Source organism: Piliocolobus tephrosceles, chromosome 5 (genome assembly GCF_002776525.5).
Source record: "Piliocolobus tephrosceles isolate RC106 chromosome 5, ASM277652v3, whole genome shotgun sequence".
NCBI classification, from domain to species: Eukaryota; Metazoa; Chordata; class Mammalia; order Primates; family Cercopithecidae; genus Piliocolobus; species Piliocolobus tephrosceles.
Window position 1 is genome coordinate 101,504,282 of NC_045438.1, and position 26,903 is coordinate 101,531,184.

Consider the following 26,903-nt stretch of genomic DNA (forward strand, 5'->3'; position numbering starts at 1 on the left):
CGGAGACCAGTAAGAAAGAACAAAGAGTGTAGTTTGGACAAACAAAAAGATTTTAGAGGTACCTAGAAACTCTGGCTGGCCTAACTGGTAAGAATCATCTACACAACACCAGTCTCACAAGACTAGTAGAGGCAGTAGTCTTATCTAATGCACAGAAGTCAAAACCAAGAGTGAGGGAAATAAAGAAAGATAGCAATATGTTCCAGATAAAAGAACCATGTAAATTTTCAGAAACTGACCCTAAGGAAATGATGATATGTAATTTACCCAACAATGAATTTTTTTAAATGGTCATAAAGGGCCGGGCGCGGTGACTCAAGCCTGTAATCCCAGCACTTTGGGAGGCCGAGACGGGTGGATCACGAGGTCAGGAGATTGAGACCATCCTGGCCTACATGGTGAAACCCCGTCTCTACTAAAAAAAATACAAAAAACTAGCCGGGCGAGATGGCGGGCGCCTACTACTCGGGAGGCTGAGGCAGGAGAATGGCGTAAACCCAGGAGGCAGAGCTTGCGGTGAGCCGAGATTGCGCCACTGCACTCCAGCCTGGGCGACAGAGCGAGACTCCGTCTCAAAAAAAAAAAAAAAAAAAAAATGGTCATAAAGATGATCACTGAGCTCAACAGAGCAATGCAAAGAAACTGAGAACTCAACAAAGTGACAGAACATATTTTGAAAGCACCAAACAGAAATTATACAAATGAAAAACATAATAACTGAACCAAAAAGTCAGAAGATGAGTCCAGTAACAGACTAGATCAAGCAGAAGAAAAGATCAGTGAACTCAAAGAGGTCACTAGAAATCATCCAATCTGAAAAGCAAAAGTAAAAAAGAATGAAAAAGAGTAAAGACAGCTTAAGGCAGGGGCCTCCAACCCCCAGGCCATAGACCAATACAGATATCGGTCTGTGGCCTATTAGGAACCAGACCACACAGCAGGAGATGAGTGGTGGGCGAGTGAGCAAAGCTGAGTTCCACCACCCCTCAGATCAGCAGTGCCGTCAGATTCTCATAAAAGCACAAACTGTTGTGAACTGCACATGCAAGGGATCCAGGGCACATGCTCCTTATGAGACTCTAATGCCTGTCACTGTCTCCCATCACCCTCAGATGGGACCACATAACTGCAGGAAAACAAGTTCAGGGCTCCCACTTATTTTACATTATGGTGAGTATGTACTAATAATAGAAATAAAGTGCTCAATACATGCATGTTTATAGCAGCACAATTCGCAATTGCAAAAACGTGGATCAGATGCCCATCAACAAGTAGATAAACTGCGGTATGCATATGTATGATGGAATACAACTGAGCCATAGAAAGGAATGAATTAATGGCATTCACAGCAACCTGGATGTGATTGGAGACCATTATTCTAAGTGAAGTAATTCAGGAATGGAAAACCAAACATCATTACACTCCCAGTCATAAGTGGGAGCTAAGCTATGAGGATTCAAAGGCATAAGAAAGATACAATGGACTTTGGGGACTGGGGGGAAGGGTGGGAAGCGGGTGAGGGATAAAAGACTACAAATTGGGTTTAGTGCTCAAGTGATGACAGTACACCAAAATCTTACAAATCACACTAAAGAACTTATTCATGTAACCAAATACCACCTGTTCCCCCAAAACCTATGGAAATAAAAAATAAAATAAAATAGAAATAAAGTGCACAATAAATGTAATGCACTTGAATCATCCCAAAACCCTCCACCTCTCCCACTTACCCTACTCCACCACCCCGAGTCCATGGAAAAACTGTCTTCCACAAGACTGGTCCCTGGTGCCAAAAAAGTTGGGGACTGCGGGCTGACTTAAGGGAGTCAAGCCATCACAATACAGGCATTATCAGAGTTGCAGAAAAGAGAAAGAAAGGGACTAAAAACACATTCAAAGACATAATGGCTGAAAACGTCCCATGCCTAGGAAAGAAAATACAAATCCAGATTCAGGAAGCCAAAATGATACCAAATAGGATTACTCCAAAGAAACCCACACAGGCCAGCTGTGGTGGCTCACGCCCATAATCCCAACACTTTGGGAGGCCAACACAGCTGGATTGAGCCCAGGAGTTTGAGACTAGCCTGGGCAACATGGAAAAACTCTGTCTCCACACAAAATACAAAATTAGCCAGGCATGCTGGCAAGTGCTTGTGGTCACAGCAACTAGGAGGACTGAGGTGGGAGGTCCTAAGCCTAGGAAGGTTGAGGCTACAGTGAGCCATGATCACACCACTGCACTCTAGCCTGGGCAACACAGTAAGATCCTGTCTCAAAAAAAAAAAAAAGGGGAAAAAAAAAAACCCACACAGAGGCAATACATTATCATCCACATTGTCAAAAATTAAAGACAGGATTTTGAAAGCAGCAAGAAAGAAAGAAGCAACTTGCTAAGTACAGGGGAATCTCTGTATCTTATTAGATTTTTGAACAGAAACCTTGCAGACTTCTTTTCCAAAGAAGGCATAAAAATGGCCAACACGGCTGGGCACGGTGGCTCACACCTGTAATCCCAGCACTTTGGGAGGCCGAGGCGGGCGGATCACGGGTCAGGAGATCAAGACTATCCTGGCGAACACGGTGAAACCCCATCTCTACTAAAAATACGAAAAAATTAGCTGGGAGTGGTGGCGGGCGCCTGTAGTCCCAGCTGCTCGGGAGGCTGAGGCAGGAGAATGGCGTGAGCCCAAGAGGCAGAGATTGCAGTGAGCCGAGATCGTGCCACTGCACTCCAGCCTGGGCTGACAGAGTGAGACTCCGTCTCAAAAATAAATATAAATAAATAAATAAATGTTTAAAATGTGTTAAAATGTGTTACATTAACAATATTAGGTTTCAGATGTCTATTTTCAAGCTTTTTTAAATGGCAAAATAGTTTGCTTTTGAAAATAACTGTTAAGTTTGCTTTTCACAAAGGCAACCGTAGAAGGCCTTTACTGCTATGTTACTTAACAGATCATGCTCTCAATAGCTTTCAGGATGACTTTCAACATAGATCAATTTTCCCTATCACTCCTTTTAGCTAAAAAAAAAAAAGTTAATGAGGATAATATAAAAGTTTTATTTAGGATTACTAATTTAAGATTAACATCCTTTATTTTTATATGTTGATTTATTACTGAAATAATAAATCACATTCATGAAAAGCGAAAGGACACAAGTGAATATATTCAGAGATGATGTTTATTCATTTTGTTAAACAAATCAAGCTCAAATGTTCCATGCTTATGTGATGAAAATATGACAAAATCTCATGAATCCAAATTCCAGTACATCATAATTGGAATAAAGTTACTCTAATAGTATAAAAACTAATTTATAACAAGAGAAACCATTAATGTCAAAAGCAGCTGATAAACAAAAACTATTGATAAAAATCAAAGAAAAACCCAGAATAAGGAAAGACAAACATATGTGGCAAAATACAAAACAGCTATATTCCTAATCCTAAATTTTATTCTAACATTATTCTAATGACTAATGATTAAATTCCAGAAACTATATTAAACACTGGTTTATTTGATATATCCTGGGGCTATACATTAGCAACTCATTTATTCTACTTCCTCTTTCACTTGTGAATTCTAGATCCCATTATTATTTGACCATATATTCATGCCAAAAATCTAACAATACACGTAACACAAAATAATTCAGAAAATGGTGTGGGCATCTTAATTTGGATCAATAGAGAGCGCCATCTGGTGGTACAATGAAAGTTTAATATATTTTTTCATTTGTTTAAAGGCATATATTAAATACAAATAGGGTTACGCAATTCTCAAAAATCGTAACTATGCAAATATTTTCAGTGTACAGAAAAGCAGAGAGAAAATCTGCCAATAAAGCCACCAAAAATATGAACCCACTTTACCTCTTTAACCTCTATGTAACATGATGGTTTACCAGAGAGCAGCCAGATAAAATATGCCAGTTTACTATGGTAGGTCTGTTTCACATGAACCAATGAAAAAAGACAAGTTCAAAAAATGCATTATTAACAAACACGATCTTCACTAAAAACAAGAAGTTAGATGACTGGTTTTAACTTAAGATAAAAATCTAGTTGGGGGGAAAGGACTTATTTTTACTGTAAGACTTCATTTTTTTGTTTCTCTTGTATCATATAAAACAAAAACCAGAGCAATAAACCCCAACAATAAATGTTTCTCTAAAAAAATCAAAATTGGATCCACCAACTGTATTGTCAAAAATCCTGATATATCACGAGGCCAAAATACGAACAGAATGATGAAGTTTGGTACCTCTCTTTCCCTTTTGGTGTTTCTAATTATCCCATTATCCAAAACTTTCTTCTCTTCCTAACCACCAAGTGCTGTCATTCTGCCCCATTCAAGCCTTCATTTCTTGGTAGAAATGCCATACTGTCATACTTTACACAATCATAATGGACTCCGAGTTCATGAAGTAGTTACCCACTAAAGGCAGTGTAACAGCTCTTCTACAAAGAACAACCTGGGTTTGCTTTATCAATCAGACGCTTATGGCTATGGAACTGTAGACAAATTTTATAGGCTTCTCTAAAACCTCAGTTTCCACACTAAAAAAATATGGAAAGTTGATCTATACCTTGTAGGGTCAGGGCCTTTGAAATTAAAGGGCGTGAAATACATAAGTACCTGGCACAAAGTAAGAACGCTATACCTGTCACTCCCCTCCCTTTTACTGACAAGGTCATCCTGCCACTCCTTAAACATTTTAAGGAACAGAATGTTTCCTACTTGCTGTCTACTCCAACTATGTGCAGTTATATTTGTTAGAAAATTCTCTCTTAAACTGGCAAGAAAATGCCAAGAGTTCAATGAAAAGATCATAATGGCCCCGGCGTGGCGGCTCACACCTATAATCCCAACAGTTTGGGAGGCCGAGGCAGAGGGATCACCTGAGGTCAGCAGTTTGAGATCAGTCTGGCCAACACGATGAAACCCCACCTCTACTAAAACTACAAAAAAATCAGCCGGGCATGGTGGCGGGCGCCTGTAATCCCAGCTACTTGGGAAGCTGAGGCAGGAGAATCGCTTGAACCCAGGAGGTGGAAGTTGCAGTGACCCAAGATCACACCACTTCACTCCAGTCTGGGCAACAGAGCAAGACTCTGCCTAAAAAAAAAAAAAAAAAGAAAAGAAATCATAATGAACTGAAACAGTTGGGAGAAAATTTCATTCAAAAAACATTTCATAAATGCAGTATAACTTTGAACTGGGCCTGGAAAGATGGATGAGATTTGGAGGACGGGAAAAGACTCAGAAGCTTAATTGTTCATTCACTCATTCGTTGACTCACTGTCATCAAAAATGTAGCTAATGCTTACGGTGTGCCAAGAACTTTCTAGGTATTGGGTATCCTGAGGGAAATAAAACAGATAAGAGTCTGCCATCATGAACTACACATCACAAGAGAGCAAGACAGAGACAAGTTAGATGTTTGTCTTTGGATGCCTGCCTGTTCAATTAATAGCACCTTTCAGCTTGAAGTAGAAAAATTAACTAAAACAATCAATGTCTCTGTATATTAGAACTGTTGCTTAAAAGTCTTGATATAAGGAGAAGCAGAAACTGATAGCTAAAATGATACTCTGAATTAGCTGCAGAGTCTAACTACTTTCTTGTCTTTCAAGCTCACAAATAATGGATATGGTTGACTAATCCCACTTAATGTCTTTGATATCAGTAACAATGCAAATTGCCATATCAAGATTTTTAACAAATACAATTGTGGAACATATTAGCCTTGTTGGCATTTTAGCAGGAAGAATAAACTCAAAGACTAAGGCAAATTCTGTACCAGTTTGACAACAGCAAACTATAATTACGTAAACAGATGTTTTCACCATTCTATGAAATGGAATGAGATGTTATTTGAAACACGGACAATCTAAATAACTTGCTGCAGAATATAACCAAACGTTTTGACTTGAAAAAAATCTGTAATATTAGCAGTCAGCAAAGTAACATCAAATTTACATATGAAGAGCACAGCACATCACAGGAGATTTCCTAAGTTGATTCAGACTTCAGAGAATCAGGAGGAGTAATGGATTAACTTGTTTTGTATCATTCACTTAGCAGTATCAAGCTTTCACTGCAACAAAAGAGTACTAGTAACATCAATAGTTTTCATTTTCTCCTGTATTTTGTTAGTAGCTCTAAAAATTACATGAGGACAGATGTTATAAATAAATTTAAATATAACTGTTCTCAGGCAACCTACAGAATGGGAGAAAATTTTTGCAATCTACTCATCTGACAAAGGGCTGATATCCAGAATCTACAAAGAACTCAAACAAATATACAAGAAAAAAACAACCCCATCAAAAACTGGGCAAAGGATATGAAGAGACATTTCTCAAAAGAAGACATTCATACAGCCAACAGACACATGAAAAAGTGCTCATCATCACTCGCCATCAGAGAAATGCAACTCAAAACCACAATGAGATACCATCTCACACCAGTCAGAACGGCAATCATTAAAAACTCAGGAAACAACAGGTGCTGGAGAGGATGTGGAGAAATAGGAACACTTTTACACTGTTGGTGGGATTGTAAACTAGTTCAACCATTATGGAAAACAGTATGGCAATTCCTCAAGGATCCAGAACTAGATGTACCATATGACCCAGCCATCCCACTACTGGGTACATACCCAAAGGATTATAAATTATTCTACTACAGAGACACATGCACACGTATGTTTATTGCGGCACTATTCACAATAGCAAAGACTTGGAATCAACCCAAATGTCCATCAGTGACAGACTGGATTAAGAAAATGTGGCACATATACACCATGGAATACTATGCAGCCATAAAAAAGGATGAGTTTGCGTCCTTTGTAGGGACATGGATGCAGCTGGAAACCATCATTCTTAGCAAACTATCACAAGAACAGAAAACCAAACACCGCATGTTCTCACTCATAGGTGGGAACTGAACAATGAGATCACCTGGACTCGGGAAGGGGAACATCACACACTGGGGCCTATCATGGGGAGGGGCGAGGGGAGAGGGATTGCATTGGGGAGTTATACATGATATAAATGATGAATTGATGGGTGCTGACGAGTTGATGGGTGCAGCACACCAACATGGCACAAGTATACATATGTAACAAACCTGCACGTTATGCACATGTACCCTAGAACTTAAAGTATAATAAAAATAAATAAATAAATACATAAATAAATAAATAAATAAATATAACTGTTCTCTTCAATGAGCCCAGGAAAAATATAAGTTTCAATAAAAAGAAACAAGGGGTTTAAAAGTAATTTTCTTTTCATACCTTTTTTCTACTAAAATACTATATTGAGTTCTGTTTTCTAACCAAAATATGAAGGAACATACATTGAAATTTGCCCAATCGACTAAAGCAACTTTAAATCCAAACAAAATATACATAACACCTTCCTGAAAAACCTGGAAATCAAGATATGGAAAACAAACTAGATGAGAGCCTTACAATGAACTCAGCTTACTGTCCAGGGAAAGTGTCCAGGCCATGGCAGGCCATGGCAAAGGGAAGATAAATCCAGGGGCAGCCCAGTGGCCTCCCTAACTCCAGGAAATGGATCTGGCAGTTCACAAAGACTAAGATGGTTGAATTTCACAAGGCAGCATACAAGAGGAGAGAGATGCACAGAAAGAAAACTCCTTAAATATGCAAAAGGTCATCACTTGAGTATTCAATCGAGTACTGATTGGCGCACATGTGTGAGGAAACTACAGAAGGTAGGGAAAATCCCACCCAAAACAATTAGAGGAAACTAACTTGAAAACTTTATTATTAATGGATCATCAGATGTGGTATTCGCAAGAATTTTTGCCTCACTAATGGAAAAATTAATTCTATAAAGTCCTATAGTCTCACCTAGTAAAGCTTAAAAGCAAGATCCAAAAAAGTCAGGCTATTTCCAAGTAACTTAACTGCATCCAAGAAAAAAGATGATAAATACTTATAAAAATACAAAAATATCAGGAACCGATAAACAAAATTCACCATATCTAGCATTCAATTGAAAAAGGCTGGCTGAGCACGGTGGCTCACACCTGTAATCCCAGCACTTTCAGAGGCCAAGTCAGGCGGATCACTTGAGGTCAGTTCAAGACCAGTCTGGCCAACATACAAACCCTGTTTCTACTAAAAATACAAAACTTAGTTGAGCATGGTGGCAGGCATCTGTAATCCCAGCTCCCTGGGAGGCTGAAGCAGGAGAATCACTTGAGCCTGGGAGGCAGAGGTTGCAGTGAGCCAAGATCGTGTCACTGAACTCCAGCCTGGGTGACAGAGGGTGACTCTGTCTCCAAAAAAAAAAAACAGTCATGAAAAAAGGAAAACATAATCTATAAAAAGGAGGAAAGTCAATCAATTGAAAGAAACCCTCAAATTACACTGATGATTGAATTAGCAGGCAAGGCACAAAATCCATTATCATTGACTTCTATATGTTCAAGAAGCTATAAGAAAGACTGAACATGTGACCAGGCACAGTGGCTCATGTGTGTAATCCCAGTACTTTGGGAGGCCAAAGCAGGTGAACTGCTTGCACTCAGGATTTCGAGACCAGCCTGAGCAACAGGGCCGAGACTCTGTCTCTATGACAAATACAAAAATTAACCAGGTGTGGTGGTGTGCACCTGCAGTCCCAGTTATTCAGGAGGCTGAGGTGGGAGGATGGCTTGAGCCTGGGAGGTTGCAGTGAGCTGAGATCACACCACTCAACTCCAGCCTGGGCAATAGAGCCAGACTCTGTCTCAAAAAAGAAAAAAGAAGAAGAAGAAGAAAGAAAAGTTAAACATGTGAAGAGGCATGGAGTGCATGTGTGTGTGGACACAAAACACCCAAATCAAACTTCTATAAGATGCAAACTATAACGACTGGGATAAGAACTACACTGGACAGAATTAAGAGATGAGACAATCAAGAAGAAAAAACTGTTAAAAGAATGTGAAGACAAAGCAATAGCAACTGTCTGAAATGAAACAAAGAATAAACAGACGCCCCCACAACCGGAAAAAAAAAAAAAAAGCATATAACTGAGCTGTGCAGCAATTTCAGCAACCTAATTAACTTTTACTTGGAATCCCCAAATTAAGGGGGGGCGGTGGCAAAAAAAGTAAAATAATTGCAGAATTTTTTCCAAAGGCATTGAAAACTATAAACCCATAGAACCAAGAACCTCAAAGGAACCCCAAAGGCGGGTGAATCACTTGAGCCTAGGAGTTTGAGACCAGCCTGGCCAACGTGGTGAAACTTCGTCTCTACTAAAAACACCACTCCCTCCAATCCCAGGTGGCACAGCTCACAAAAAAGAAACATGAGGTAAGCTACCAAAAGACAATTCATAATCAAACTGATTAAAACTAAGGATAAACAGAAAAAAATCTTAAAAGAAGCTGGGGGAAAAGGCATTACGGACAAAGGAACATATAATGATGACAGATTTCTCACGAAATCAATGGAAACTCACAAACAGCAAAACATCTTAAAAGTACTGAAAGTAAAATACTGTCAACCTAGAACTTTTTGCCATACTAAAACATATTTTGAAAACAAAGGTGAAATAAAGGTCAGGAAAGTAATCAATGAAGTAGGAGGAGGCAGAGCAAGAAGACCAAACAGAACCAATAATCATCTCCCCTGCAGGAACACCAAATTGAACAACTATCCACACAAGAAATCACCTTCATAAGAACCAAAGTATGTGGTTTTAATATCATATTGAGAAAAGGGGCACTGGTTAGGAAAGACAGTTTTGAATTGCCTATACCACCTGCCTCAACCCCCTGGGCAGCAGCTGTATGGCACGGGGAGAGAATCTGTGTGCTTGGGGAAGGGAGAGCACAGTGATTGTGGGACTCTGCATTGAAACTCAGTCCTGCCAGTCATGGTGGGAAGCAACACAGGGCAGAAATCAGCTGGAGGCCAAGGAAGGAACTATTATACCAGCCCTAACCAGAGGAAAATCATCCATCCCAGCAGTAAGAACCTGAGTTCTGGCTAGGCCCACCAGTGCATGCTAAAGCACTCCGGGGTCCTAAATAAACTTGAAAGGCAGTCTTGGCCACAAGGACTGCAATTCCTAGGCAAGTCCTGGTGTTGTGCTGGGCTTGGAGCCAATGGACTTGGGATGCACGTGACCTAGAAACACACCAGATCAGGTATGGTGGCTCACGCCTGTGATCCAGAGCCGGGTGGATCACTTGAGCTCAGGAGTTCGAGTCCAGCCTGGGCAACATGGCAAACCCTGTCTCTACCAAAAACACAAAAAAATTAGCCAGGCATGATGGTGTATGCCTGTAGTCCCAGCTACTAGGGAGGCTGAGGTAGGAGGATTGCTTGAGCCTAGGAGGTGGAGGATGCAGTGAGCTGAGACACCAGCTGGGGCAGCCAAGGGAGTGCTTGCGTCACCACTCCCCCAATCCCAGGTGCACAGCTCACAGCTCTAGGAGAGACTCCTTCCTTCTGCGTGAGGAGAGAAGAGGGGAGGGTAAAGAGGACTTCGTCTTGCAACTTGGATACCAACTTATCCTCAAGAGAATGGAGCACCAGGCAGAGTCCTGAGGCCCCCATTCCAGGACCTAGCTCCACGATGACAATTCTAGACACACCCTGGGCCAGAAGGGAACCCACTGCCTTGAAGGGAAGGACACAGATCTGGCAGGATCCCTTACCTGCTGACTAAAGAGCCCTTGGGTCTTGAATAAATACCAGCAGGTAATACTTGCCGGTACTTGCTAGTAGCCAGGTAGAACTTGCTGCAGGCCTTGGGTAAGACCCAGTGCCATGCAGACTTCAAGCATGACCCACCATGTTCACAGGTGTGGTGGCTATGGGGATAGACTCCTTCTCTATTAGGTCATTCTTGTGTTACTATAAATAAATACCTGAGGCTGGGTAATTTACAAAGAAAAGAGGTTTAGGCCGCGGGTGCCGTGGCTCACGCGTGTAATCCCAGCAATTTGGGAGGCAAAGGTAGGTGGATCACTTAAGGCCAGGTGTTTGAGCCGGCCTAGCCAATATGGTGAAACTCAGTCTCTACTAAAAACGCAAAAAGTAGCCACGCATGGTGGTACATACCTGTAATCACAGCTACTCTGGAGGCTGAGGCACAAGAATTGCTTGAACCTGGGAGGTGCAAGTTGCAGTGAACCGAGATCACGCCACTGCACTCCAGCCTGGGTGACAGTGAGACTGTCTCAAAAAAGAAAAGAGGTTTGATTGGTTCCCTGTTCTGCAGGCTGTACAATTATGGCACCAGCATGTGCTTGGCTTCTGGGGAAGTCTCAGGGAGCTTTTACTCATGATAGAAGGTGAAGCAGGTGCTTGCAGGCCGTATGGGAAGAGAAGGAGCAAGGGGCAGAGGGAGGTGCCACACACTTTTAAATAATCATATCTCATGAGAACTCACTTACTATCTCAAAAACAGCACGAAGCTACGAGGAATCCATTCCTGTGACCCACAAACCTCCCACCAGGCCCCACCTCCAACACTGGGGATTACAACATCTCAACCTGAGCCTTGGGTGTGACAAATATCCAAACCATATCACCTTCTGCTTGAGGAAAGGAAAGGCAATAATAAAGGGTGACTTTGTCTTACAGCTTGGTTGCCAGCTAAGTCACAGTGGGGTGAAGCACCAAGCAGGCTCGTAGGATCCCAGATTCCAGGCCTTGGCTCCTGGATGGCATTTCTGGGCCCAAAGAGGAGCCCAATGCCCTAAAGGGAGAGACCCAGGCCTGGCAACATTTGCTACAAATCACTGAAGAGCCCTCAGGCCTTAAATGAACATCAGCAGTGGCGAGGCAGCACTCACCACAGGCCTTGGGCGGTAGTGGTCACGAGGAAAGACTCCTACTTGAAGAAAGGAGAGGAAGAACGGAAAGAACTTTGTCTTGCAGCTTGGATGTCAGCTCAGCCACAGCAGAACAGAGCATTAAGCAGATTCCTAAGCTTCCTGACCCCAGGCCCTGGTTCTCAGACATTTCTGGACCCACCTTGGGCCAGTGGGGAGCTCGCTGTCCTGAAGGGAGGATACAAGCCAGGCTGGATTCACTACCTGCTGACTGAAGAGCTCTTGGGCCTTGAGTGAACATCAATGGTAGCCAGGCAGTGGTCGCCACAGGTCCTGGGTAAGACTCAGTGCTATGCTGGTTTCAAGTCTAATCCAGCGCAGTCCCAGTGGTGGTGGTCACATGGGTACTTGTTTCACCCCTCCCTCAGCCACAGGAGACTGCACGGAGAGAGAAACTCCATTTGTTTGGAGGAAAGTAAGGTAAGAAAACAAGAGTCTCTGCCTGGTAATCCAGGGGATTCTCTCAGATCTCACCTAAACCACCAAAGCAGTACCTCTACTGGTCTGCAAGAGTCTGTGTTCCCCCTAATGCAGATGCAGCTGTAGTGAACAAAGACTTAGATCAGGACACTCAATTCCTTTGTATAGCTGGACAACCTTCCCAAGAAGGATGAGGACAAACAAGCCTAGACAGCAAAGACCACAATAAATACCTAACTCTTCAATGCCCAGACATCAACAAACATCCACAAGCATCAAGACCATCCAAGAAAACATGACCTGCCCAAATGAACTAAATAAGGCACAAATGATCAGTCCCAGAGTGTCAGAGATATGTGACCTTCCAGGCAGAGAATTCTAAACAGCTGTTTTGACGCAGCTCAACAAAATTCAACATAGCACTGACAAGGAATTCAGAATTCTATCAGATCAATTTAACAAGAGATTGAAATAACTTAAAAATCAAGCAGAAATTCTGAACCTGAAAAATTCAACTGACATACTGAAGAATGCATCAGTCTCTCAACAGAATTAATCAAGCAGAAGAAATAATTCGTAAGCTTGAAGCAGGCTATTTCAAAATACAGTCAGAAGAGACAAAAGAATAAAAGGATAAAAAAGAATGAAGCATGCCTACGAAATCTAGAAAACAGTCCTAAAATGGCAAATCTAATAGTCAGTGGCCTAACAAGAAAGTAGAGAGAGAGGGTAGAAGGCTGATTCAAAGGGATAATAACAGATAATTTTCTAAACCTAGAGAAAAATACCACAATTCAAAAGCACAGAGAGGTTACAGATTTAACCGAAATCAGACTACCTCAAGACATTTAATTACCAAATTCCTGAATGTCAAAGATAAAGGATCTTAAATGAAGATAAAAGAAACAAATAACATACAAAGGAGCTCTAATACATCTGGCAGCAGATGTCTCAGAGGAAACCCTACAGGCCAGGAGAAAGTTTAAAGTGCTGGAGGAAAAAACTTTTATCCTAGAATAGTATATCAAGGGAAAATATCCTTCAAGTGAAGGAGAAATAAAGACATTGCCAGGCAAACAAAAGCTAAGACATTTCATCAACACCAGACATATCCTATAAGAAATGCTGAAGGAAGTTCTTCAAAATGAAAGAAAAGGATGTTAACAAGCAATAAGAAATCATCTCAAAGTAAAAAGCTCACTGGTAATAGTAAGCACATAAAAAAAAACACAGAATATTGCAGCACTGTAATTGTGGTGTATAAACTACTCATATCTTTAGCAGAAAGGTCAAGAGAGGAACCTATCAAAAAATTACTACATCTTTTCAATACACAGACAATGCAATAAGATAGAAATAACCAAAAGTTTAAAAGTGGAGGGGATGAACTTAGAGTGTAGAGGTTTTATTAGTTTTCTCTTTGCTTGTTTTTGTAATTAATATTAAGTCGTCATCAGTGTAAAATAATGAATTATGTTATTTGCAAGCCTTATGGTAACATCAAGCCAAAAAAACCTACACAAGATACATAAAAAATAAAAAGCAATGAATTAAAACATACCACCAGAGAAAATCATCTTCACGAAAAGACAAGAAGCTCCCGGGCATGGTGGCTCACGCCTGTAATCCCAGCACTTGGGGAGGTCGAGGCAGGCAAATCACAAGGTCAGGAGTTCGAGACCAGCCTGGCCAACATGGTGAAACCCCGTCTCTACTGAAAATACAAGAAACTTAGCTGGGCATGGTGGCGGACACCTGTAATCCCAGCTACTCAACAGGCTGACGCAGGAGAATTGCTTGAACCCAGGAGGCAGAGGTTGCAGTGAGCCGCGATCACGCCACTGCACTCCAGCCCCAGCAACAGTGTGAAACTCTGTCTCAAATGGGAAAAAAAAAAAAAGGAAAAAAGGAAGAGAAGACCACAAAACAACCAGAAAACAAACAACAAAATGGCAGTATTAAGTCCTTACATATCAATAACATTGAATGTAAATGAATTAAACTCTCCAATCAAAAGACAAACAGTGGCTAAATGGATAAAAAGCAACATCCAATGATCTACTGCCTACAAGAAACACACTTCACCTATAATAACACACAAAGACTGAAAATAAAGGGAGGGAAGAAGATAGTGCATGCAAATAGAAATCAAAAAAGAGCAGGAGTAGCTTATATGGAACAAAACAGATTTCAAGAGAAAAACTACAGAGATAAAGGTCATTTTATAATGATAAAGGGGTCAACTCAGCAAGATGATATAACAATTGTAAATATATATGCACCCAACACTGTAAAACCCAAATATATAAAGCAAATATTATTAGAGCTAAAGACAAAGATAAAACCCAAGTTAACAGCTGGAGATTTCAACACCCCACTTTCAGCATTAGACAGATCATCCAGACAGAAAATTAACAAAGAAACATTGGACTTAATCTAAACTATAGACCAAAATGAACCTAACAGATATCTGCAAAACATTTCATCCAACAGCTGCAGAATACACCACACATTCTTCTCCTCAGCACACGGATCTCCTCAGCACACGGACTATATGCTGAGTCACAAAACAACTCTTAAAATTCAAAAAAATTGAATTCACATCAAATATCTTCTCTGACCATGACAGAATAAAACTAGAAATCAGTAACAGGAAGAATTATATATACTATACAAACATGGAAATTAAATAGTATTCTCCTGAACAGCCAAGGGATCAATGTAGAAATTTAAAAGGAAATTTTAAATGTCTTGAAACAAATAAACGTAAAAACACAACATACAAAAACCTGTAGGATAAGGCAAAAGCAATACTAAGAGAAAAGTTTATAGTAATAAGCGCCTACATTACAAAAGCAGAAGACTTCAAATAAATAACATAATGATGCAGCTTTAAACACTAGCAAAGCAAAGGCAAACCAAGCCCAAAATCAGGAGAAAAGAAACAATAAAGATCGGAGCAGAAATAAATGAAATTGAAATAAAAAATACAAAAGATCAATGAAACAAAACACTGTTTTTTTTTTGAAAAGCTAAGCAAAAGATAAGCCAGACAAAGAAAGAAAGAAGACACAAATAAATAAAATCAGAGATGAAAAAGGAGACATTACAACCAATACTGCAGAAATTCAAACAATCATTAGAGGTTACTATGAGAAACTACATGCCAATAAATTGGAAAAGCTAGATTAAATGGATAATTTCCTAGACACAAACAATCTACCAAAATTAAACCACAAAGAATTCCAAAATCTAAATAGACCAATAACAAGAAATGAGATTGAAGCTGTAATACAAAGTATCCCAGCAAAGAAAAGTCCAGGACCCAATGGCTTCACTGCTGAATTCTATCAAACATTTAAAGAAGAACTAATACCAATCCTACTCGAACTATTCTGACAAATAGAGGAGGAGGGAATACTTCCAAACTCATTCTACAAGGCTAGTATCACCCTGATACCAAAACCAGACAGACACATCAAAGAAAAGGAAGTCAATATCCTGATGAACACTGATGCAAAATTCCTCAACAAAATACTAGCAAACCAAATTAAACAACATATTAAAAAGATCATTCATCATGATCAAGTGGGATTTATCCCAAGGATGCAACAATAGTTCAACATATGCAAAGTAACCAATGTGACACATCATATCAACAGACCGAAGGACAAAAACCACATAATCATTTCAACTGATACTGAAAAAGATTCTGATAAAATTCAACATCCCTTTATGATAGAAATCCCAAAAAAACAAAGTATGGAAGGAACATATCTCAACACAATAAAAGCCATATATGACACACCCCCAGCTAGTATCATACTGAATGGGGAAAAACTGAAAGCCTTTCCTCAAAGACCTGGAACAAGACAAGGATGCCCACTATCACTACTGTTATTCAACATAACAGTCAAACAATGTCTAGCTAGAGCAATCAGACAAGAGAAAGAAAGGGCATCCAATTTGGAATGGAAAAAGTCAAAGTATCCTTGTCTGTAAGTAATATGATCTTATATTTGGAAAAAATTAGACTCTACCAAAAGAACTATTAGAATAAACAAATTCAGTAAGGTTGTAGGATACACAATCAATATACAAAAATCAGTAGCATTTCTACTTGTCAAGAGCAAACAATGAGAAGAAGCAATCAAGAAGGTAATTCCATTACAATAGCTACAAATACAGTAAGATAAATAAATTTAAAGAAATGAAAGATCTCCAGAGTGAATAGAATAAAACATTGATGCGAGAAATTGAAAAAGACACACAAAAAAACTGAAATATATTCCATGTTTATGGATTGAAAGATTCAACATTGGATTTTTGTTGTTTTGTTTAAATTATACCTTTGATCCTAAGATAAACCAAGCAGTTAAATAATTTCAAAAAGTAAACAACAGACATTATCCTCAAGTTATCAAGACGTCTACAAGGTACCTTTACCCCCAAACCCTATATAGTATACAGTTACACAGGTGAGAACCAAATTCAGGTTTCCAACAAAAATTATAAAATGTTATTCAGCAAAAGATGCAATTCTCTACAGCAGCTCGTGAGATTACTCTGGATTCCTCTGCAATGGCTGTCAAGACTGTGAGCCTCTCACATTCTACTTGGCTAACAGGCTAGGTCCAAGGAAGTGAGAGCCAACAGTCACTCAACACTTCATTGTGTCACTTCATATATACTATTATGTCTCCTTGCTTTTCAACAATTTCTTCTAGGTTTCAAATAGTTCTGAATCCAGTCTCCAAGGTAATACCGCTGGGTTACGTATAGATTTTTCCCTCTTCAAGTACATCAGGATATGGTTTAGCTTTATTAAATTTCCAGATTTTCACTGTGTATATGAGCAGATACATCAGAAAACAGATCAGCTCCAGAGCCAGGATCGCCAGAAGGAGATTAATATATAATCTGATCTGCTGGGTTCCAGGAAGGAATTGCTGCAACACAGTATGAAGATAATCATCGTTGCCAGTGGAGTGTATCATTAATGCAAATTCTTTGAGATGCCTTATACATCAGTAGATCAAGTTATAGCCTCGATTTCTGACTTTGCTGTGGTGATATTGGATGTACCATTCAAGATGTAAATGGAATATCCACCACAAGATAACTTTCCCAAGGATTACGACCATTTGAATTTTAAGAGGGTTGGTGTAGTATCCTGGACACCTGTCTTCATTTAGATTAGGGTAAGAACAAACCACACCTGTTAAAAACGCTAAAAGTAATACAACATGAATAAACAAGAGAAGACTTTCTATGACGACTGTAGGAAAAAGAATCAGGGTCTAAAATGAGCTTCTGGTGAGTAATGTTAAGAGAAGCTGGGTATCCAGAAGTGGGTCATCTTCAATACTTTGAGTGATATCCAAGAAACCCCTTTAATTTTTAACCAATTTTGCTTTAAATGTATGAGTCTCAAATCAACCTCCAGGTCTCACAGTTTTTCATTTTCTCAACCCCTCCATCCTTCCCCCAATGTCATTTTCCAAAGCTGGAGGCAAAAGCTTTAGCCAACCTGGCCTCTCCACCTGTCAGAATTGATATTGTTAAAATGTCCATACTACCCAAAGCAATCTACAGATTCAATGCAATCCCTATTAAAACACAATAATGTCCAGGCAAGGTGGTTCATGCCTGTAATCCCAGCACCTTTGGGAGGCCAACGTGGGTGGATCATGAGGTCAAGAGATGGAGATCATCCTGGCCAACATGGTGAAACCCCGCCTTTACTAAAAATACAAAAATTAGCTGGCTGTAATGGCACACACCTGTAGTCCTAGCTACTCAGGAGACTGAGGCAGGAGAATCGCTTGAACCTGGAAGGCAGAGGTTGCAATGAGCAGATATTGCACCCCTGCACTCCAGCCTGGCGACAGACCAAGACTCTGTCTTAAAAAAAAAAAAAAAAAAAAAAGACATTCTTCACAGAAATCCTAAAATTTACATGAAACCACAAAAGACCCAGAATAGCCCAGGCAACCCAAAGCAAAAAGAACAAAACTGGAGGAATCACATTACCTGACTTCAAATTATACTACAGATCTTCTAAAACGGCCTACCAAAACAAAAACAAATCATAGTACAGAGCTATAGTAACCAAAACAGCATGGTACTGGTATAAAAACAGACATATAGGCTGGGCGCAGTGGCTCACGCCTGTAATCCCAGCACTTGGGAGGCAGACGCAGGTGCATTATGAAGTCAGGAGATCAAGATCATCCTGGCTAACACGGTGAAACCCCGTCTCTACTAAAAACACAAAAAATTAGCCAGGTGTGGTAGTGGGCGCCTGTAGTCCCAGCTACTCAGGAGGCTGAGGCAGGAGACTGGCATGAACCCGGGAGGCAGAGATTGCTGTGAGCCGAGATCACGCCACTGCACTTCAGCCTGGGCAACAGAGCGAGACTCCGTCTCAAAAAAAAAAAAAAGAAAGAAAATAGACACATGGACAAATGGAATCAAATAGAAAACCCAGAAATAAATCCATACATCTACAGTGAACTCATTTTTCACAAAGTGGCCCAGAACATACATTGGGTAAAGAGCAGTCTCTCCAATAAATGGTACTGGGAAAACTGGATATGCATATGCAGAAGAATAAAACTAGACCCGTATCTCTTACCATATACAAAATTCAAGTCAAAATAGATTAAAGGCTTAAATCTAAGACCTCAAACTATGAAACTACTAAAAGAAAACATTGGGGAAACTCTGCCCAGGCAAAAATTTCTTGGGTAGTACCCCACGAACACAGGCAACCAAAGCAAAAATGGACAAATAGGATCACATCAAGTTATAAAGCTTTGGCACAAAAAAGGAAACAATCAACAAAGTAAAGAGACAATCCATAAAATGAGATAAGATATTTACAAACTCTCCATCTGACAAGGGATTAATAACCAGAATATATAATGAGCTCAAACAACTCCATAGGAAAAAATATAATAACCTGATTTTAAAATGGGCAAAAGATCTAATCAGACATTTCTCCAAAGAAATCATACAGATGGCAAACAGGTATATGAAAAGGTGCTCAACATCACTGATTATCAGGAAATGTAAATTAAAACTACAATGAGATATCATCTCACTCCAGTTAAAATGGTTTTTATGCAAAAGACAGAAAATAACAAATGCCAGCATGGATGTGGAGTAGAGGGAACCCTTGGACACTATTCGTGGGAATGCAAATTAGTGCAACCACTATGAAGAACAGTATGGAGATTCCTCAAAAAAAACTAAAAATAGACCTACCATATGATCCAGCAATCTCACGGCTAGGTATATACCCAAAAGAAAGGAAATAATTATACTGAAGAGATACCTGCATGGCCATGTTTATTGTGGTGCTATTCACAACAGCCAACATTTGGAAGCTACCTAAGTGTCCACCAACAGGGGAACGCATAAAGACAACGTGGTACATATACACAATGGAGTACTATATTCAGCAATAAAAACGAATGAGGTCCTGTCATCTGCAACAACATGGATGGAATTAGAGGACATTATATTAAGTGAAATAAGCCAGGCACAGAAAGACAAACTTCTCACATTCTCACTCTTATGGGAGCTAAAAATTAAAACAATTGAACTCACGGAGATAGGGAGTAGAATGATGATTACTAGAAACTGGGAAGAGGTTGGTGCAGAGGGCCACAGAATTGAGATGGTTAATGGGTACAAATATACAGTTATAATGAATAAGATCTAGTATTTGATAACACAACAGGGTGATTACAGTCAACAATAATTTATCACACATTTTAAAATAACTAATAGTAAAATTAGAATGTTTGTGACATAAAGAAATGATAAATGTTTGAGGTGATGGAAACCTCATTTACCCTGATGTGATTATTATACTTTGTATGCCCATATCAAAATATCCCATGTACCCCATAAATACATCCACCTACTATTATATGTACCCATACAAATTAAAAAATCAGTGAAGTAGAAAACCAAAAGGCAACAAAAAAGTCAATGAAAATAAAAACTGATTATTTGAAAAACATCAATAAAATCGGTAAATCTCCAGCCAGGCTGAAGAGGAAAGAGAGAAAATACAAACTACCAATATCAGCAAACAGAGATGCAACATTACTACAGATTCTACAGATATCATAATAAGGGAATATTATAAACAACTTTATGCTATAAGTGCACCAACTCCTTGAAAGACACAAATGAGCTCTCTCCAGAAGGAAAAGATAACCGGAATGGCCTAATATCTATTAAATAAACAATCTGTTCAGCAACAAACAAACAAAAACTCAAGGCCCAGATAGCTTTACTGGGGAAATCTACCAAACAATTAAGGAATAGTGTCAGTTCTATACAAACTCCTCCAGAAATTGAGGGGAAAAAAACAGTGGGGAAGAGGGGAATGGGGAGGAGGCGAATACCACCTAATTCATTTTGTGAGCCTAAAATTATTCTGATACCAAACCAGACAAAGATATCACAAGAAATGAAACCTACAGTTTAATACCCTTCACGAAAATATGTAAAATTATAGCAAATCAAATTCAAATACATATATAAAAGGGTAATACATCATGACCAAGTGTAGTTTCTCCCAGGAATGCAAAGTTTAATGTGTGAAAAACAATGCAGTTTAATATATTAAAGAATTTAAAAAACGACTGGGTGCAGTGGCTCACACCTGTAATCCCAGCACTTTGGGAGGCCAAGGAGAGCAGATCACCTGAGGTCGGGAGTTCGAGAACAGCCTGACCAACATGGAGAAATCCCATCTCTACCAAAAACACAAAATTAGCTGGCCGTGGTGGTACATGCCGGTAATCACAGCTACTCAAGAGGCTGAGGCAGGAGAATCGCTTGAACCCAGGAGGCAGAGGTTGCAGTGAGCCGAGATCACACCATTGCATTCCAGCCTGGGCAACACGAGCGAAACTGTGTCTCAAAAAACAAACAAAAAATAATAATTCAAAAACTATATGATCATCTCGAAAGATGCAAAAAAGCATTTGATAAAATTCAATATACATTTCTGATGAAAATTCTCAGCAAACTAGCAACAAAGGAAATTTTCTCAACTTGATAAAATATCTGTAAGACTTTTACATACAAGATAGTCTGAACCCTTTCTCCCTTAGTATCAGGAACAAGACAAGCAAGTCCACTTTCACCACTTCTATTTTACTAGATTCTAGTCAGTGCAATAAAACAAGCAAAAGGAAATAAAAGGTATTCACATTGGAAAAAAAGCAAAAATTGCCTTTATTCGAGGATAGTAACTGTCTAGGTAGGAGATCTAATAGAATCCACGAAAAAAGCGATGAAAACAAATAAGGGAGGTTAACTAAGTTGCAAGATGTAAGTGTGCAGCAACCTATGGTATTGCTATATACCTGTAATCCTCAGAAATTAAAATTTTAAAAACATCTTTTACAACAGCATTAAAAAATAAAATCTTATGGAAACATCTAACAAAAAATAAGCAAGGCCCATACACTGAAAACTATAAAATACTGCCAAGCATAATTAAATAAGATCTAAATAATTGGAGAGATACATTTTGTTCAGACTGGAAGACTATATTAATAAAGACATCAATTATCTCTCAAATGGATCTACAGACTCAAAGTATTCCCCATTGAAATCTAAGATTATTGGTAGAAACTGACAAAGCGATTCTAAAATTCATATGAAAATTCAAGCAACCTAGAATAGCCATAACAATTTTGAAAAAAATAACAAAGTTGGAAGACTTACACTACCCTACTTCCAGACTTATTAAGAAGCTACAGTAATAAAGACTGTACAATACTGGCATAAAGGCAGACAAACAGGTCAATGGAACATAATAAATTTCAGTAGTGCTCCCTCCTGGACATATATGGTCAATTAACTTTTTTACAAAGGTACAAAAGGAGAAAGACTAATATTTTCAAGAAATGGTTCTCAGGCCGGGCACAGTGGCTCACACCTGTAATTCCAGCACTTTGAGATGCCAAGGCAGGTGAATCACCTGAGGTCAGAGTTCAAGACCAGCCTGGCCAACATAGTGAAACCCCATCTCTACTAAAAATACAAAAATTAGCCAGGCATGGTGGCACATGCCTGTAATTCCAGCTACTCAGGAGGCTGAGGCACGACATGAGAATCACTTGAACCAGATTGGGAGGTAGAGTATGCAGTGAGCCAAGATCGCACCACTGCACTCCAGCCTGGGTGATAGAGTAAGACTCTGTTTAAAAAAAAAAAAAAAAAATTGTTCTCAAAGGATCAAATATATCCATATGCAAAAAAAAAAAAAAAAACTTTGATCCATTCCTTGTATCATATATAAAATGCAACTCAAAATTGATCATGGACTTGAATATAAAACATATCTCTGTAAAACTTTTAGGAAACAACATAGGAGAAAATCTTCAGGATCTAGGGTTAGGCAAATTGTACTCAGACTTGCTAAAAACACAGTACATTAAAAAAATTAATAAATTGAACCTCTTCAAAATTTACTTTTCTTCTATGAAAGACCATGTGAAGAGGATGTAAAGATAAGCTACAAAGTAGGAAAAAGTATTTGCACATATCTGACAAAGGACTAGTATCTAGAATATATAAAGCACTTTCAAAACTCAACAGTAAAAAACAAAATCTATTTAGAAAATGAAACATGAACAGACATTTCACTGAAGAAGATATACAGAGGGAAAACTGGCACATGAAAAGATGTTCAACACCATAAACCACTAGGAGAATCCAAATGGAAACCATTATCACTATTACAACACATCTAACATAAAGACTAAAATAAAAAACAGTCACAACACCAAATGCTGGCAAAGATATGGAGAAACTAAATGGCTTACATCATTATTAGATATATAAAATGGTACAACCACTTTGGAAAAGTTTGGCACTTTTTTTATGGATCTCAGCATGCAATCGCCATACAACCCAGCAAACTGCATTACTGGGCACTTATCAGAGAAATAAAAACTTACATCCACACAAAAATCTATACAGCTTTATTTTTAATAGTAAACAACTACAAACAGTTCAGAGGTCCTTCAACAGGTGAACGGTTAAACAAACTATGGTACAAACATATCACAAAATTCTATTTAATAAAAAGAAAAGAACTATTAACAGAGGCAACAACTTGGATGTGTCTTGAAGGAATTACACTGAGTAAGACCAATCCCAGAAGGTTGCATATTACACAATTTTATTTACATAACATTTTGAAATGGCAAAATTTTGGAAGTGAAAAAAAGATTCGTGGATGCTATGGGTTAGGAATGGATGAGTGAGGTGGGACAGAGAAAAATGTGTGTGGTTTCAACAGGGCAACACAAGAGATTCTTGTGGTATATAACTGTTCCATACCTTGACTATGGTAGCAGATATATGTATTTTCACTTGTGAAAAAATTGTATAAAAATACACACACACACACACTATCGTATAAGCAAAACTGTAGAAGTAACAGTAAGATTGGTGGGTTGGGAGGGCGGAGCAAGATGGCCGAATGGGAACAGCTCTAGTCTCCAACTCCCGGCACCAGCGACACAGAAGACCGGTGATTTCTGCATTTTCAACTGAGGTACTGGGGTCATCTCACTGGGGAGTGCCGGACAATCGGTGCTGGTCAGCTGCTGCAGCCCGACCAGCGAGAGTTGAAGCAGGGCGAGGCATTGCCTCACCTGGGAAGCGCAAGCGGGAAGGGAATCCCTTTTCCTAGCCAGGCGAACTGAGACACACAACACCTCGAAAATCGGGTAATTCCCACCCCAATCCTGCGCTTTAAGCAAACGGCACACCAGGAGATTATACCCACACCTGGCTGGGAGGGTCCCACGGCCACGGAGCCTCCCTCATTGCTAGCACAGCAGTCTGAGATCTAACCGAAAGGGTAGCAGCGAGGCTGGGGGCGGGGCGTCCACCATTGCTGAGGCTTAAGTAGGTAAACAAAGCCGCTGGGAAGCTCGAACTGGGTGGAGCTCACAGCAGCTCAAGGAAACCTGCCTGTCTCTGTAGACTCCACCTCTGGGGACAGGGCACAGCTAGAAAACAACAGGGGGAAGCAGCAGAGGCCTGTGCAGACCCTCCAAAAAATCAATGAATCCAGGAGTTGGTTTTTTGAAAATGATTGAGGATCAAATGAATGAAACGAAGCAAGAAGAGAAACCAAAAGAAAAAAGAAGAAAAAGAAATGAACAAAGCCTGCAAGAAGTATGGGATTATGTAAAAAGACCAAATCTACGTCTGATTGGGGTGCCTGAAAGTGAGGGGGAAAATGGAACCAAGCTGGAAAACACTCTTCAGGATATCATCCAGGAGAACTTCCCCAACCTAGTAGGGCAGGCCAACATTCAAATTCAGGAAATACAGAGAACGCCACAAAGATACTCCTCGAGAAGAGCAATTCCAGGACACATAATTGCCAGATTCACCAAAGTTGAAACGAAGGAAAAAATCTTAAGGGCAGCCAGAGAGAAAGGTCGGGTTACCCACAAAGGGAAGCCCATCAGACTAACAGCAGACCTCTCGGCAGAAACTCTACAAGCCAGAAGAGAGTGGGGGCCACTATTCAACATTCTTAAAGAAAAGAATTTTAAACCCAGAATTTCATATCCAGCCAAACTAAGTTTCATCAGTGAAGGAGAAATAAAATCCTTTACAGATAAGCAAATGCTTAGAGATTTTGTCACCACCAGGCCTGCCTTACAAGAGACCCTGAAGGAAGCCCTAAACATGGAAAGGAACGACCGGTACCAGCCATTGCAAAAACATGCCAAAATGTAAAGACCATCGAGGCTAGGAAGAAATTGCATCAACTAACGAGCAAAATAAACAGTTAATATCATAATGGCAGAATCAAGTTCACACATAACAATATTAACCTTAAATGTAAATGGACTAAATGCTCCAATTAAAAGACACAGACTGGAAAACTGGATAAAGAGTCAAGACCCATCAGTCTGCTGTATTCAGGAGACCCATCTCACATGCAGAGACATACATAGGCTCAAAATAAAGGGATGGAGGAAGATCTACCAAGCAAATGGAGAACAAAAAAAAGCAGGGGTTGCTATCCTAGTCTCTGATAAAACAGACTTTAAACCATCAAAGATCAAAAGAGACAAAGAAGGCCATTACATAATGGTAAAGGGATCACTTCAACAGGAAGAGCTAACTATCCTAAATATATATGCACCCAATACAGGAGCACCCAGATTCATAAAGCAAGTCCTTAGAGACTTACAAAGAGACTTAGACTCCCATACAATAATAATGGGAGACTTCAACACTCCACTGTCAACATTAGACAGATCAACGAGACAGAAAGTTAACAAGGATACCCAGGAATTGAACTCATCTCTGCACCAAGCGGACCTAATAGACATCTATAGAACTCTCCACCCCAAATCAACAGAATATACATTCTTCTCAGCACCACATCGCACTTATTCCAAAATCGACCACATAATTGGAAGTAAAGCACTCCTCAGCAAATGTAAAAGAACAGAAATTATAACTAACTGTCTCTCAGACCACAGTGCAATCAAACTGGAACTCAGGACTAAGAAACTCAATCAAAACCGCTCAACTACATGGAAACTGAACAACCTGCTCCTGAATGACTACTGGGTACATAACAAAATGAAGGCAGAAATAAAGATGTTCTTTGAAACCAATGAGAACAAAGATACAACATACCAGAATCTCTGGGACACATTTAAAGCAGTGTGTAGAGGGAAATTTATAGCACTAAATGGCCAAAAGAGAAAGGTGGAAAGATCTAAAATTGACACTCTAACATCACAATTAAAAGAACTGGAGAAGCATGAGCAAACACATTCAAAAGCTAGCAGAAGGCAAGAAATAACTAAGATCAGAGCAGAACTGAAGGAGATAGAGACACAAAAAACCCTCCAAAAAATCAATGAATCCAGGAGTTGGTTTTTTGAAAAAATCAACAAAATTGACAGACCGCTAGCAAGACTAATAAAGAAGAAAAGAGAGAAGAATCAAATAGATGCAATTAAAAATGATAAAGGGGATATCACCACGGACCCCACAGAAATACAAATTACCATCAGAGAATACTATAAACACCTCTACGCAAATCAACTAGAAAATCTAGAAGAAATGGATAATTTCCTGGACACTTACACTCTTCCAAGACTAAACCAGGAAGAAGTTGAATCCCTGAATAGACCAATAGCAGGCTCTGAAATTGAGGCAATAATTAATAGCCTACCAACCAAAAAAAGTCCAGGACCAGATAGATTCACAGCTGAATTCTACCAGAGGTACAAAGAGGAGCTGGTACCATTCCTTCTGAAACTATTCCAATCAATTGAAAAAGAGGGAATCCTCCCTAACTCGTTTTATGAGGCCAACATCATCCTGATACCAAAGCCTGGCAGAGACACAACAAAAAAAGAAAATTTTAGACCAATATCCCTGATGAACATTGATGCAAGAATCCTCAATAAAATACTGGCAAACCGGATTCAGCAGCACATCAAAAAGCTTATCCACCATGATCAAGTGGGCTTCATCCCTGGGATGCAAGGCTGGTTCAACATTCGCAAATCAATAAAC

The 26,903-nt window shown here is 39.5% G+C and overlaps 1 protein-coding gene and 1 pseudogene across 6 annotated transcripts in view; both read right to left on the minus strand.

The window, feature by feature from the left end:
- Positions 1–26,903, minus strand: part of SMAP1 (small ArfGAP 1) — a 185,648-nt gene that overhangs the window by 133,403 nt on the left and 25,342 nt on the right. The gene's annotated exons all lie outside the window — the stretch shown is intronic.
- The window catches only part of LOC111528420, a 34,837-nt pseudogene continuing 24,838 nt past the window's right edge, over positions 16,905–26,903 (minus strand).